Source organism: Octopus sinensis, linkage group LG28 (genome assembly GCF_006345805.1).
Source record: "Octopus sinensis linkage group LG28, ASM634580v1, whole genome shotgun sequence".
Taxonomy (NCBI): domain Eukaryota; kingdom Metazoa; phylum Mollusca; class Cephalopoda; order Octopoda; family Octopodidae; genus Octopus; species Octopus sinensis.
In genome coordinates this window covers 7,978,750-7,996,249 of record NC_043024.1, presented here as the reverse complement: position 1 = coordinate 7,996,249, position 17,500 = coordinate 7,978,750, and the positions used below count along the sequence as shown (strand labels likewise).

Sequence of the window (17,500 nt, the reverse complement as noted above, 5' to 3'; positions counted from 1 at the left end):
AGCATGGCACCTTGGGCATCTTCAACTATAACCCCTGGTTTAACAATACCTTTTGAGCGATTTTGGTAGAATTTGCAGTGAAGGTGCATGGCGTAGTGGTTAGGGTATTCAGCTCAGGATTGTAAGGTTGTGAGTTTGATTCCTGGCAGCATGGCGTGTCCTTGAGCAAGACACTTTATTTCACATTGCTCCAGTCCACTAAGCAGGCAAAAAAGGGTTGTACCTGTATTTTAAAGGCCCAGCCTTGTCACATTCTGTGTCAAACTGAATCTCTCCGAGAACTACATTAAGGGCATGCATGTTCGTGGAGTACTCAACCACCTGCATGTTAATTTCACATGCAGGGTGTTGCATTAATTGGATCACCTGTAACACTCATCATTATAAGTGAAAGAGCACCAGTTATATATGCATTATGCGTTGTTTCTCCCCGACTCACAACCACTTGACAACTGATGTTTGTTTGTTTGCACCCCTGTAAGCAACAGTGATTGGCAAGTACCACAGTTTAAAAACAGAAAAATAAGTACTAGGGTTAATTTGTACATGTGTGACAAGTCATCCTAACAAGATGTCTGCGTTGGCTGGGGTCATGCCCTCTGTCGTCAACCAGGGGAATTCATCTACCAAGCAATTGCCCCAGCTCCCCTTCAGGGTTGGTGAAAGTGATGTGGTGGACAACGAAAAACCTGGCTGATGATGGTCAAGGCTGATCTGGAACCCAACCTATGAAGCAATTGCCCCAGCTCCCCTTCAGGGTTGGCGAAAGCGATGTGGTGGACAACGAAAAACCTGGCTGATGACAGTCAAGGCTGACCTGGAACCCAACCTAGGCCCCCATATCTACGGCGTTCACCGCTGGAATAAGGAGTGGTTGGAGATCACGCAGTCGTTAACCTCAAATCGCCAGGCCTGGTCGGCGTTTGTGAGAGATGCAGCATTGAGGATGAATGAAGCCAGCTCAACCCACCCCGGGTGAATGCTGTAAGAAGAAGAAGAAGGTTTAATTTGTACAACTAAAACTCTTTAACTCCTTTGTTACCAACCCGGCTGAAACTGGCTCTGGCTACAAATGTCTTGTTTTCATAAGTTTTGAATTAAAATCTTCCACCAAACCTTAGTCACAATTTATGTTCCTAACACTAGCTGAATGATAACTAAGTTATTTTACTAAATTCTTTGTTATATTTGAAGTAATTGAAAGAAATACAGAGCATCTCAAAATAAATACAGTAACAAAAGGGTTAAGGCAGTACCTCAGCATGGCCACAAACCAACAGCTGAAACAATTAACCCTTTCGTTACCAACCCGGCCAAAACCAGCTCTGGCTCTGTAGTATAAATGTCTTGTTTTCATAAGTTTTTCATTAAAATATACCACCAAACCTTAGTTGCAATTTATGTTCCTAACACTAGCTAACGATAACTAAGTTATTTTACTAAATTCTTTATTATATTTAACCCTTTTGATACCAACCTGGCTGAAACGGTCTCTGGCTCTGTAGTACAAATGTCTTGTTTTCAAAAGTTCTGAATTAAAATCTTCCACCAAACCTTTGTCACAATTTATGTTCCTAACACTAGCTTAATGATAAGTTATTCTACTAAATTCATTGTTATATTTTAAATAATTTAAAGAAACACGGAGCATCTCAAAATAAATACAGTAACGAAAGGGTTAAAAAATAAAAGATACTGTTTTTTTTTTTTAAGGGGCGGGGCACACACTGGCTAATTTAGTTCTGGATACATTATACCACCTCCCAAAAAAAGAAAAAAACACAAATAAAAAAACCCTTTAATTATAGGATTGTGTGCTCAACAGTGCTAAAATAGGGGCTATATATAACAACACCAACAACAACAATAACAACAACAGCTCAACAGCTATGTTGTCAACAGACCATTGTGATGCCATCAGTAAAATGTAAATGGCTCGTTAAAATGGCTAGAATGAAAAAGACTGCTAAGAACTGAATAGATTGGAATGGTAAAAATCAGTAATGCATGATTACTATGTGTCAGCTACGACTACACTGCTGTTGAATATATAGAACATTCTAATGCTTATAGTACGACATTGCTAATAGAAGAGAATAGAGCAGAGGGTGGGTGTGGGGATCGAAGGTGGTGATAAGACTGACATTATTGATTTCTATGTGTGTATATAGAGACATATAGAGACACATACATACACACACACACACACACACACACACACACATATATATATATATATATATATATACATATATATATATTATACATACATATATATATACTATACATACATATATATATATTATACATATATATTATACATACATATATATATATTATACATATATATTATACATACATACATATATATATATACATACATATATATTATACATACATACATATATATATATACATATATATATATTATACATACATACATATATATATACATATATACATACATACATACATACATACATACATACATACACATATATATATACATATACATATATATACATACATACATATACATATATACATACATATACATACATACATATATACATACATACATATATACATACATACATATATACATACATATACCTACATACATATACATATATACATATATATACATATATATTCATATGCATGTATGTACACACGTGCACACACACCTATACACACATACATGCATGCATATAGACACCTACACATGCACACAAACACACCTATATACGCACGCATACACGTGTGTATGCATGCGTATATACAATTCAGTGTGAACAATGACCACCAGTGATGACATCAAAACCACCATATTCCAACAGTCTAACGCTAAAACCTATATCACACCAATACAGAACCGATATACCGCTAACGGTAGCTGAAACTACAGGTCTTGGTAATGACTACTATCTACTTTGTGTCTATTGTTATATACTGTCTGGGAACTGAATTTTTCCATCAGACCCATTCTTCATAGATGAATCTCTTTGATTCTACGTCAGCTGACTAAGGAAATTACCATTAATTGAACACAAAAGAAAAAAGACATTAATGCATATATGTATATGTTTTACCTTTTATCTATTACTTGTTTGTCCCTTGACTTGTGGCCATGCTGGGGCACTGCCTTGAAGAATTATTCATCGAATCAATCAATCGCAGTACATTTTTTGATTTTTTTTTTAAAGCCTGGTACTTAAAAGGCGCAGGAGTGGCTGTGTGGTAAGTAGCTTGCTTACCAACCACATGGTTCCGGGTTCAATCCCACTGCGTGGCACCTTGAGCAAGTGTCTTCTACTATAGCCTCGGGCTGACCAAAGCCTTGTGAGTGGATTTGGTAGACGAAAACTGAAAGAAGCTCGTTGTATATATGTATATATATATATACGTGTGTGTGTGTGTATGTTTGCGTGTCTGTGTTGGTCCCATCCAACATTGCTTGACAACCGATGTGGTGCGTTTATGTCCCCGTCACTTAGCGGTTCAGCAAAAGAGACCGATAGAATAAGTACTGGGCTTACAAAGAATAAGTCCCAGGGTCGAGTTGCTTGATTAAAGGCGATGCTCCAGCATGGCCGCAGTCAAATGACTGAAACATGTAAAAGAGTAAAGAGTATTGTATTGGTCTCTTTTGCCAAACCACTACATCATGTGAATGTAAACACACCAACACCAGTTGTCAAATGGTGGGGGAAAGGGCAAACAGACACATACATGCACACGAGAGGCTTCTTTCAGTTTCCGTCTACCAAATCCATTCACAAAGCTTTGATTACCTAGTCATTCTGCAGGTAGCATTACCAGCAGTAAACAAGTTGAAAATTGTACCCTCCTCTCTCGGACGTGGTACAACACAGTATTGTTGTTACTGGTTAAACCCATGTCAGTCCTCATGAAGCAGACCTACAATCAAAGGCATTCCAGTCATGACCATCCCGTCTTTTTGTAAGGGGACTGTATCTTTATCCTATTAGGCAGGCTTCAATGGCACCATCCTACCCATGCTCTTTATATGCAAGTGAGACATCTTGACTTGACTTGAGACAGCATTCACCCGGGGTGGGTTGAGCTGGTTTCATCCATCCTCAATGCTGCATCTCTCACAAACGCTGACCAAACCTGCCGATCTGAGGCTAATGACCGCGTGATCTCCAACCACTCCCTATTCCAGCGGCAAACGCCGTAGATATGGGGGCGGGTTCCAGATCAGCCTTGACTGTCACAACACAAAGGGCCATGGAATGGTCCATGCTAGGAATTAGGGAGCATATCATTATGGGAGCATATCTGGAGTGAGGAAATTCGAGAAAGGAGCACAGCAAATGAGGAGATCACAAAACATTGAGAATACAGGTTCCACTGGACCAGACAGAGAAGAGGCTTTCATGATAGCTCAGACACACATTGTATAATGAAATGGTACATATTTAAAGCTATAATTTATATAGCTAATTAGGCAGGCAACTACGAATATTTTTCAAGTGCTAAAGGGCAAAGCTTTTCCCCTTCCCCCTAAATTTAACTGTCCCTCTACCTAAATTATACCATACTTGATAAGGGGGATCAAACTACCAATTGACCAAACATTCTGAATAAAAGGGGTAATTAAACTGTCACTAAAGCCTTCACTTCTGCTCCCATCTCAGTAGGTATGAGTTGGAGGAGGTGGGTGTGAAGAAATCTTTCTTTTGTGGAGGTGTGCAGGAGAGAGGAGGCGATTATGAAACTAGGCTTTTACTTCAAATTGATAATGGTATATCAGTGACAAAGATATATTTAAACGCTTTGAATAAATCATAAAGAAGGTTGTCACCGGCTCAACACAAATAACAGGATGGGCATTAACCCATTAGCCCTCAGATTAATCTCCATTCATTCACATTGTTAATCATGCATTATTTTGCAGCTTTTCTTTTTGAATGACATTGTTGGGTAGGTGTGAGAGGTCAGATCCGATCAGTTTGAACATTTTGAGCTCAATCTGGCTGGTTTAACCCTTTTGTTACTAACCCGGCTCTGGCTCTGAGTACAAATGTCTTGTTTTCATAAGTTTTGGATTAAAATCTTCCACCAAACCTTAGTCACAATTTATGTCCCTAACACTAGCTTAATGATAACTAAGTTATTTTACTAAATTCTTTGTTATATCTAAAATTAATTGAAAGAAACACAGAGCATCTCAAAAATAAATACGGTAACGAAAGGGTTAACTCTTTAGCAGTCGCATTATTCTGTCAAAAATAATGCTTTTTTTTTTATTCACATTGTTGAAAATCAAAATCACAATTGAGCAACATCAATGGAATTTGTAGCTAGAGAACCATCCGAACGTGGCCGTAGCCAGCGCCGCCCTGACTGGCCTCCGTGCCGGTGGCACATAAAAAGCACCATCCGATCGTGGTCGTTTGCCAGCCTCGACTGGCACATAAAAAGCACCCACTACACTCACGGAGTGGTTGGCGTTAGGAAGGGCATCCAGCTGTAGAAACATTGCCAGATCAAGATTGGAGCCTGGTGCAGCCTTCTGGCTTCCCAGACCCCAGTTGCACCGTCCAACCCATGCTAGCATGGAAAGCAGACGTTAAACGATGATGATGATGATTGTTTTGATTTAATCATGCCTTATTTTGTGGTTATGAGATTTTGATGAGGTAACTGTTAATTTGTTAGAATGATATTGTAGAGTTGGTATAAGAAGTTAGATCTGGCCAGTTTGAACAAGGTAGAATATTTTGGTAGGACATGGCTGGTTTAAATGCTAAAGGGTTAAGGAAGCATATTCTAGCAGGCTGAGTGACAGAGACAAAGATTTCTTTTAACCCTTTAGTATCTAAACCGGCCATATTCGGCCAAAATATTTAACCTGTTTTATGTTCAAACTGACCAGATCCAGGCTCTCACACCTACCCTACAATGCTATTCTAAATTAAGTAATTACACCATCAAGATCTTGAAGATATGAGATAATGCATGATTAATTCAAATCAATGGGAATCAATAAGCATTATGTTTGATGGAATAATCTGAACACTAAGGGGCTAAGACATCACTGTGATATGAGGGGAATTTGGCTGCTATTTCAAGCAGGTCGAGCAACCTACTAATAAACTTCAACACATTAACAGACACAGTTCAACTCAAAAAAGTTCGATTCTAAGGTGCCTCGCATTAGGACTGAACCCAGAATCACAGGTTTGGGAAGCAAGCCTCTTAACCACAGCTTGTTTCATATTTTGAGCTCAAATCCTCATACAATCAACTGTTGCCTTTGCCTTTCATCCTACCAAGGTTGATAAAATCGAGAATAAATCAAACACTGGGTCAATGGAATCAATGAGCCTCTCCCTGTCTTGCTCAAGAACACAACACACAGCCCAGCCTAGAAATTGAACTCACTACCTCTTGATTGTGAGCCCAACACTCTAACCACTGAGCCATGCCCCTTCACACCTGGTCAAATACTGACATACATGAAATTGATTTATGTAACTTTTCTCCTTAAATTTGTCACCCCAAAACTACGATGGAAACGATTTAATGACCTGCCCACCCCCTCAGAAAAATAGAAAACATCACATTCCTATACTCTTTTACTCTCTTTTACTTGTTTCAGTCATTTGACTGTGGCCATGCTGCAGCACTGCCTTTAATCGAGCAGCTCGACCCCGGGACTTATTCTTTTGTAAGCCCAGTACTTATTCTATTGGTCTCTTTTGCCGAACCGCTAGGTGACGGGGACATAAACACACCAGCATCGGTTGTCAAGCAATGCTAGAGGGACAAACACAAACATACACGCACACATATATATACATATATACGACGGGCTTCTTTCAGTTTCCGTCTACCAAATCCACTCACAAGGCTTTGGTCGGCCCGAGGCTATAGTAGAAGACACTTGCCCAAGGTGCCACGCAGTGGGACTGAACCCTGAACCATGAGGTTGGTAAACAAGCTACTTACCACACAGCCACTCCTGCGCCTATGTTTATACTCTTAAAATTCCCGGGATTCACATCAAATTACAGGAATCAATGGGGAAAGACTCTTGACAGGCAGAGCAAAAAGGTTTAAAAGCAGGAAAGTATGTGGTTTAGAAGCAGGCAGGGCTGTGTGGTTCAAAAGCTCACTTTGCAACCGTCTGATATCAGGTTCAAACTCACTGCACAGCACCTGCGGCAAATGAGTAAACAATGCAGGAGATTGAATTTGGTAATAGACTGTGTGTATAAGTCTGTAAGATATATATATATATATATATATATACATCGATGATGATGATGATGATGATGTGTGTGTGTGTGTGTGGAGGCGCGTGGCTTAGTGGTAAGGGTGTCAGCATCATGATCGTAAGATTGTGGTTTCGATTCCTGGACTGGGTGGCACGTGTTCTCAAGCAAAACACTTCATTTCACACTGCTCCAGTCCACTCAGCTGGCAAAAATGAGTAACGCTGCGATGGACTGGGGTCCTGTCCAGGTGGGGAACACATACGCTACAGAAACCGGGAAACCGGGCCCATGAGCCTGGCTAGGCTTTAAAAGGGTGCATTTAATTTTCTGCGATGGACTGGTGTCCCATCCAGCTGGGGAACACATACGCCACAGAAACCTGGAAACCGGGCCCATGAGCCTGGCTAGGCTTTAAAAAGGGCACATTTATTCTATATTATATATATATATACACGATGATGATGATGACATATATACACTTGTGTGTGTGTGTGTGTGTGTTTGTGTATATGCAGGTATTCCTATGTGTATTTGTATGTGTCTCTCCTCCACCACTTGAAAACAGGTGTTAGTTTATGTTCGTGTGACTAACCTTAGCAGTTACGCAAAACACCAACAGGAATAAACACCACACTAAAAAAAAAAAAAGTGAAAGAAAAAATACTGGGGTCAATTTGTTCGACTAAAAAACTTTCCACGGTGCTCCAGCATGACCACCACAGTCCTACGACTGAAACGAGATATATATATATATATATATAAAAAAAAACAAAAACTTCTAACCACAGGCTGAGTTTCTTTAAACATATACACACGCACAAAGGAGACACACACAGCAAGATTGTTTAAACGGAAATACAATTGTACTTTTAGGATTTGTACATACGCATGCCTTTGTTAGCTTTACTTCGCTCTTAAGACCAAAACATTCCTTCCTTCCGCGCTATCCTGGGTTTAATACCAAACAGCAGTCAAAGGTCTTTCCTTTGTTATTACATCTCAGCGAGGTCTAACTCGTACCGCTCTGCTACTCCTACCTTCCGTCGGCCGTCCTCCTCGTCTGCTATGGTCTAACTTAGTCTACCTCCAAGCCCGCCCAAGTCTTTGGCCTACTTCTGCCACAGCTACTACCTCACTCCTCCGCACACAACCACAACCAACAAGCTCCAGCTCTTTTGCTGGTAGTCACTTTTTTTCAGCTCAGCACCTTACCCCCCACTGTGACCCGACCCGGCACTGTTTCGCTCATATCGCCCCACCCCCTGTTTTACACTGTAATTTAATTCTAGAGATTGTGTCAATGTATAAAGATGAAAATAATAATAATAATAATAATAATAATAATAATGATAATAATAATAATAATAATAATAATAATAATAAAGTCAGTAGAGCAGCAACTCCAGTTACCAGGCTATCAGTACGACCTTATCTTCATTACCATGCACAGTAGCAATATAACTTTCGAGTGAAGTCACAAATATTATTTCACTGGTTTATATACAGGGTTAAATGGATATATATATATATATATATACATACATACACACACAGATATTCATATATACATGCCATCATTCACCTATTGCATATACACACACACACACACACACACACACACACACACTGATATCCATATATATATATATACCATCATTCCCATATTGCATATATATATATATATATATATATATATACATACATACCATCGTTCACGTATTGCATATATATATATACACACACACACAGATATTCATATATACATACCATCATTCACCTATTGCATATATATATACACACACACAGATATTCATATATACATACCATCATTCACCTATTGCATATATATATACACACACACAGATATTCATATATACATACCATCATTCACCTATTGCATATATATATACACACACACAGATATTCATATATACATACCATCATTCACCTATTGCATATATATATACACACACACAGATATTCATATATACATACCATCATTCACCTATTGCATATATATATATATATGTTCATCCAGACATACATAAGCATGCATATACATACATACACAAACATTTATATATACATTCACACATACAGACATACACACACATTCATGCATACACACATACAAGTAAAAAGAATGTGAAAGAGAAAGGAAAATCTCATGAGCAAGAGAGAGCGACGGACAGACAGACAGAGAAAGAAGAGTGAAATATCTCCAGCAAGAGAGAGAGAGACAAAAAAAAGAAAAAAGCAATAGCAGAGGTGATAGGGAATATCAAATGGTATTTGCCAGACAAAAATAAATATATCAACAGTTGGTACACTTCTATAGTCAGTATGACCCTTTTGGGTGCTGACATCAAGCACAATATGCAATAATTAACAAAACATTTATTACACACACACACACACAATAACCACAGCTTTGATTAACTGACTGAGAAATTACTGCAATGATGTCAGAACATAGTCTTTCTACAATTTAAATCTAATTCACCACCATCTCTCTCTCCTGCTCTCTCTTTCCTTCTCTTACTCTTCCCTCAGGATAGTTAACCATTTATCTCCTTTACAGCAGCACACACCTGTTTCTGTCCTCATCCTTCATCAGACACGCTCCCTCTCTCTGGCTGAGTAACCATGTAACTCCTCCACAGCAACACACCTGTTTCTGTCTCTCTGTCACACTCTAACCTTTCATCAGCTGACACAAGATCACCTCCTCCAATTCACCCTTCACTTTCAAGGGATCTTTGTCTTATAAGTTATTTGGTGCCACTGGCACGTAAAAATCACCATCCGATCGTGGCCGTTGCCAGCCTCGCCTGGCCTCTGTGCCACTGGCACGTAAAAAGCACCATCCGATCGTGGCTGTTGCCAGCCTCGCCTGGCCTGTGTGCCGGTGGCACGTAAAAAGCACCATCCGATCGTGGCCGTTGCCAGCCTCGCCTGGCCTCTGTGCCGGTGGCACGTAAAAAGCACCATCCGATTGTGGCCATTGCCAGCCTCGCCTGGCATCCGTGCCGGTGGCACGTAAAAAGCACCATCCGATCGTGGTCGTTTGCCAGCCTCGTCTGGCACGTAAAAAGCACCCACTACACTCATGGAGTGGTTAGCGTTAGGAAGGGCATCCAGCCATAGAAACACTGCCAGATCAGACTGGGCCTGGTGCGGCCTTCTGGCTTCCCAGACCCCAGTTGAACTGTCCAACCCATGCCAGCATGGAAAGCGGACGCTAAACAATGATGATGATGATGATGAAGATGATAAAAGGCATCAAGTCCACACTGTAAAGTGGTTGGTGTTTGGAAGGGCATCCAACTGTAAAAACCATGCCAAAACTGACCTCATCTGTGCTTGTGCCACGTAAAATGGACTCAATCCACTGTTGTGTGGTTGGTGTTAGGAAAGGCATCCAGCTATTTGATATTTGATACACAGAAACTAAAAGCCCATCATACATGCATGTATATAATCTGTATGTCTTTTCATCTGCCTCCACCAGCTCTTAAGAACCAATGTTGGTTTGTTTACATCCACATAGCTGTTTGGCTCTGATAGAATAGGTACTACGCTTTAAAACAAATATCAGGGTTCTTTTATCCAAATAAAACTTTTCAAGGCTGTACTCCATCATGGCCAATGACTAAAACGAACGAAAGATGCAATTGGCCGGCCCAGGACTAGTAGAAGACACTTGCCTCAAGTATCACATAGTGGGACTGAACTTGCAACCATGTAATTGGGAAGCAAAGTTCTTACCACACAGACATCCCTATTCCAAACTGGTTATATCGCACCCTTAAATTCATCAGTAGTTACCACGTATGTAAGACAACCATATTTTAGGTCTCGTTTATTTATTTTCAATATATTTCTACTTATAAAATATTCAGACTTCAACAACATTAAGAGTTAATCATCATCATTTAACATTCATTTTTCTATGCTTGCATGGCTCAGATAGAATTTGCTGAGGTAGATTTTCTATGGCTGGATACCCTCCCAATTACCAACACTCACCTGCTTTCAAGCAAGGTAATATTAACCCCCCCCCCCCCCGTGCCGGTGGCACATAAAAAGCACCATCGGACCGTGGCCGTTTGCCAACCTCGTCTGGCACCTGTGCAGGTGGCACATAAAAAGCTCCCACTACACTCATGGAGTGGTTGGCGTTAGGAAGGGCATCCAGCCGTAGAAACACTGCCAGATCAGACTGGGCCTGGTGCAGCCTTCTGGCTTCCCAGACCCCAGTTGAACCGTCCAACCCATGCTAGCACGGAAAACGGATGCTAAACGATGATGATGATGATGATGGCTAGACATGTTTTCATCTAAGTTTGGAAACAAACAACTTGCTTGTATGACTATATTACACATTTACAATCAAGACAGTTGGTCAAAACACAAGCACAAACACACACGCGCACATGGTGGGGAGCTGAAAAGTTCCTGGTTTTCGGTAAAAGAAAATACAGGAGGATCAGTTAATTATTTTATTTAACGTATTCCCCTCTCAGATTCACACACTTTTTGCAGCAGCCCTTCAGTTTTTTTAAACCCTGTAAAAGAACACAGAAGGTTGGACCTCCAATTAGGGCTTTTGTGATACCCTTAAAGTCATGAAATTTTCAGCACTCCCTCATATAAATTTCTTTACTACCCACAAGGGGCTAAACACAGAGGGGACGAACAAGGACAGACAGATGGATTAAGTCGATTATATGGACCCTTGTGCGTAACTGGTACTTAATTTATCGACCCCGAAAGGATGAAAGGCAAAGTCGACCTCGGCGGAATTTGAACTCAGAACGTAACGGCAGACGAAATACCTATTTCTTTACTACCCACAAGGGGCTAAACACAGAGGGGACAAACAAGGACAGACGAACGGATTAAGTCGATTACATCGACCCCAGCGTGCAACTGGTACTTAATTTATCGACCCCGAAAGGATGAAAGGCAAAGTCGACCTCGGCGGAATTTGAACTCAGAACGTAACGGTAGACGAAATACGGCTACGCATTTCACCCGGCGTGCTAACGTTTCTGCCAGCACCCCCTAATATATGCCCATGAGTGTGTACCCTTGTTCTAAACACCAGCTTCATGACAAATTTATTTTAATAAATTTTTCATTATTTTCAAAATTAATCAAAATAAGGGCAATGTAATTCAGTAGAAATATGGCAACGAAAGAGTAAAAGTGAATTTTAGTTAAAACCTTCCATCAAAATTCCTTATTAATTTATGTTCGAAACAGCAACTTAATAATGGTTAATTTAATAAATTCTTCATTATTTTAAAAATTAATTGGAAGTGTATTTCAGTAGAAATGTGGTAATGAATGGGCTCAATATATTCTACTACTATGCTTGCTTTGTGTTCAATTATGATGAAAAATTGATTATCATTTCAAGGCTGATTGATTACATATAGAAAGGAATATGCAAGTAGTAAATATCTCCCCCAAAATATTTATGCTGATATAATTACTGAAATTACTAAAAATTTGCAAACATACACAACCCTATGCTTGTGTAAGGAGGAGAAGAAAAAAAAAAGAAATGCTACAAAATAAATTCAATAAAAAAAAATAAAAACAAACGACATAAGAGAATTACAGAGAAAGGTAGAAAAATGAAAATTATACATGCTATTTCGTGTGGAGACTTGTGTGTGATAGACAATGACGTATGGAGACGAGAGAGAGAAGTAGGCAGGGAATGCAGTCTAAGATTTTCGGCTGTGAGGTCAGATTGACACCAAGGAGTGAGGAAAATCATCACTTCAATGTCCTCTTTTCCATGCTTGCATGGGTTGGATAGAATTGGTTGAGGCAGATTTTCTACAGCAGAAAATAGTATTTCCCCAGTGCCATAGGAGTCTGGAAATGAACATCACTTATAATGCTTGTTTACAACCATCATGCAATGTAAGGAGAAGGGTACACACACATACATACATACATACATACACATGCATGATATGATGGCCGTCCACTCGTGACCGAGGAAGACCATTGCCGACCTTCAGGAACATTGTGCGCTCTAGGACTAACTTATATTTTGCATTTGCGGCTCTGTTGGTGGCTAATGAACCCTGCTCTTGACAAGCACACACGACTGCAAACATTGCAGACCAAGCTTTCCTCATTCACTATACGAGCCGTGCACTTTCGTGCAGCTTGCTTAAGTTCTTCATGCTGGATACACACATACATACACACATGCACACACACATGCATACACACACATGCATACATACATGCACACATCACAGACACACTTTCATTATATCACTGTATCAACCAGACTATCCCATGTTATACACCACTAGTTACAGTGCGCTTCCTTGCATTGTTGTAGCTTCCAAATGATGCCACACCACTGGTTAGGCAAGGACGCTAATAACCTCCTGAACAGAAGGCCAATCCATCGCAACATTATCTATTTACAGTTGAGCGGACCGGCGCAACATGAAATGAAGTGTTTTGCTTAAAAACACAAGCACTGCCAGTCTGGGATGCTGCAAGGCTATGGTAAAAGATACCCTGATGTGGGATTGAACCCAGGACCTTATTGTGAAGTAAACTTCGATTAGCAGAAACAAAAAGTACAGATGCTATACAAGCAATCTCACCACAAGCTCTAGTCCTGGTGTAGTAGCTTATGTGCCTCAAAGACCTTGAGAGCTATGCCAGCAGAGTGCAGGCCCCTCGTAGGGCCTCCCATGCTAGACAGGTCAAAGGATAGATGCCACACTTCCCAGAGGTAAAAATGGGTTTGCAAGAGGCCAACACAGCTATCTTGAAAAAAAGCAAAGTTACAGCAGCATCGATCACAATTCAAAAGCACCGAGATCTGAGAGAGGAAGGCCTTATACAGAGCAACAAAATCCAAAAGAAAGCTGCAAGGCTGACTCCCCTTCTGACCACCAGGAGACAGCCTGGAGTCAAAGCAGTGGAGAGAGGCTGTCAATAGCCAAAGGTCCATAGGTAGCAAAAGGCTTAAGTAAAAGTCTAACACTTATTCAAATTCATCACTTGACAGAGCAGCTATCTGGCCTTCGTGCCGGTGGTATGTAAAAGACACCATTCGAGTGTGATCGTTACCAGCATCGCCTTACTGGTACCTGTGCCAGTGGCATGTGTAAAAGATTCGAGTGAGGTCGTTGCCAGTACTGCCTGACTGGCCCCATGCCAGTGGCACGTAAAAGCACCCACTACACTCTTGGAGTGGTTGGCGTTAGGAAGGGCATCCAGCTGTAGAAACTCTGCTAGATCAAGATTGAAGCCTGGTGCAGCCATCTGGTTCACCAGCCCTCAGTCATTCATCCAACCCATGCTAGCATGGAAAGCAGACGTTAAACGATGATGATGATGATCACTTAAAGCAAAATGGGTTTACATAGAGCTCAACACCTAACTAGAAAAAAAAAGGTTACAGAATCATTAATGATAATTCAACACAAACAAAACTCAGGAGAGGAAGGCCTTCTCTCAGGGAAGCACATGAAGCAGGATACTGAGATGGAACTGAGAAAGCACGGATCCAACTGAAGAGAAGCAGAAAAAATATCCTACACATGAGAACAATGCAGAAATTTTGCTGACGGCCGATACTCACAGCAGCCATATTCCTACTGCTCTATGTCACGCTGGTGAGACCCATACTGGAGTACGGGATTCAAGCCTCTTCTCCTTATAGACATACATCATTTCGAAAGAGTCCAGAAGCTGGCTACCCGCATGGTTCTTGGTCTCAAGCATTTGTCTTATGAAGAAAGGCTGAAGACACTCGACCTTTATTCTCTCAAAAAACGCAGCCGCCGTAGTGATCTCATTCTCGCTCACAACATCATAAGCGGAAAGTGTAACCTCTCGAAAGAGCTGTTCTTCACTCTGCTCCAGAGCGTCGGCTGCGGGGTCACTCCGAAAAGCTCTATCTGCGACGATTTCATCTCAATCGAAGGAGAGGGGCTTTCTCCATCCGGGTTGCGGATCCGTGGAATAAGCTGCCGGACGAGATAGTGAAGATGCTGACGACTGCTCGGTTCCAAAGTCTCTCTTGACCAGAAATGGCCTGAACTCTTTGCATGAACCCCCTCCTTGTACATAACTCCATGTCCCCTTACATGGCCTTGCTTTTTGCTTTTTGAGCCAAAAAATTAACTAACTTAACTTACTCCGCAGGGAGTGAAGGGCTTACGTAAAATAACACAACTAATCACTATTTTACCTTCCTTCAGTAGTTAATCTTATTCCTAAATGAACTCTAACAAGTATTGAAAATGTAAGAATAGCAAAAATAATCCAGTTCAAAATTGGCATTTTTCCTAACAGACAGACAAATTGCATTTAACTCCATTACAGTTAAGTTTTGATTTCGTTATTCTGTGTCAATAAGAAATGAAACCAGTCAGCTTCGGCACCCCAATTCCACCACAACAGTCTACCATTTTAACAGTTCTATGCAAACCATACTCCACTATCAGAGTCTACAATTCTAACAACAATGCCTTTCCAATGTTTATACATATCTATAGATTAGATTAAACTACTTTTCTAACACAGGAACAGGCATGGCTGTGTGGTTAAGAAGCTCACATTGCAACCATGAGGTTTCAGGTTCAGTCTTACTGCACAGCACCTTTGACAAATATCTTCGATTATAGCCCAATGCCTTGGGGGTTTGAAAGACAGAAACTACCTCAAAGACCATCATACGTGTGTGTCCCACACACACCACTTGATGACCGGTGTTGGTTTGTTTAGTTCAACCATAGAGACCAATTGAATAAATACTGGGGTCAAGTTGTTCCGCTAAACCTTTCAAGACAGTGCTCCAGCATGGCCAGTCTAATGATTGAAAAAAGGAAATGAAAACCTACTCCACCATGAGAGTCTACAATTTTAACAACAGTTCCATTTCAACATCACAAATACATCTTTCATCTGTTTCAGCCACTGGACTTTGGTCAAGCTAGGGCACTTTCATTACCTTATTTATTTTGAGAGGCTTTGTATTTCTCTCACTTTAAATATAACAAAGAATTTAGTAAAATAACTTAGTTATCATTAAGCTAGTGTTAGGAACATAAATTGTGGCTAAGGTTTGGTGGAAGATTTGAATTCAAAACTTATGAAAACAAGACATTCGTACTACAGAGACAGAGGCAGTTTGAGCCGGGTTGGTAATGAAAGGGTTAAATTAATCATTTGTTAACCCTTTTGTTACCATATTTCTGTTGAGATGCTCTGTGTTTCTTTCAATTAATTTTAAATATAACAAAGAATTTAGTAAAATAACTTAGTTATCATTAAGCTAGTGTTAGGAACATAAATTGTGGCTAAGGTTTGGTGGAAGGTTTTAGTTCAAAACTTATGAAAACAAGACATTCGTACTACAGAGCCCTGAGCCAGTTTGAGCCGGGTTGGTAGCGAAAGGGTTAAATTAATCATTTGTTAACCCTTTTGTTACCATATTTCTGTTGAGATGCTCTGTGTTTCTTTCAATTAATTTTAAATATAACAAAGAATTTAGTAAAATAACTTAGTTATCATTCAGCTAGTGTTAGGAACATAAATTGTGGCTAAGGTTTGGTGGAAGGTTTTAGTTCAAAACTTATGAAAACAAGACATTCGTACTACAGAGACAGAGGCAGTTTGAGCCGGGTTGGTAATGAAAGGGTTAAATTAATCATTTGTTAACCCTTTTGTTACCATATTTCTGTTGAGATGCTCTGTGTTTCTTTCAATTAATTTTAAATATAACAAAGAATTTAGTAAAATAACTTAGTTATCATTAATCTAGTGTTAGGAACATAAATTGTGGCTAAGGTTTGGTGGAAGATTTTAATTCAGAACTTACAAAAACAAGACATTCGTACTACAGAGCCCTGAGCCAGTTTGAGCCGGGTTGGTATCAAAAGGGTTAAATTAATCATTTGTTAACCCTTTTGTTACCATATTTCTGTTGAGATGCTCTGTGTTTCTTTCAATTAATTTTAAATATAACAGAGAATTTAGTAAAATAACTTAGTTATCATTCAGCTAGTGTCAGGAACATAAATTGTGTCTAAGGTTTGGTGGAAGATTTTAATTCAAAACTTATGAAAACAAGACATTTGTACTACAGAGCCCTGAGCCAGTTTGAGCCGGGTTGGTAATGAAAGGGTTAAATTAATCATTTGTTAACCCTTTTGTTACCATATTTCTGTTGAGATGCTCTGTGTTTCTTTTAA

The 17,500-nt window shown here is 39.9% G+C and overlaps 1 protein-coding gene across 7 annotated transcripts in view; it reads right to left on the bottom strand.

The window, feature by feature from the left end:
- LOC115225773 (zinc finger MYM-type protein 4) overlaps positions 1-17,500 on the bottom strand; it is a 133,434-nt gene that overhangs the window by 76,129 nt on the left and 39,805 nt on the right. Inside the window, exon 1 of one of the 7 annotated variants that reach the window (XM_036514641.1) lies at positions 8,137-8,287. The exons of the other annotated variants lie outside the window; for them this stretch is intronic. The gene's annotated coding sequence lies outside the window, so the exon portion shown is untranslated. Of the gene's footprint in view, positions 1-8,136; positions 8,288-17,500 lie in introns of those variants that run through there. 7 annotated transcript variants of the gene reach the window in all.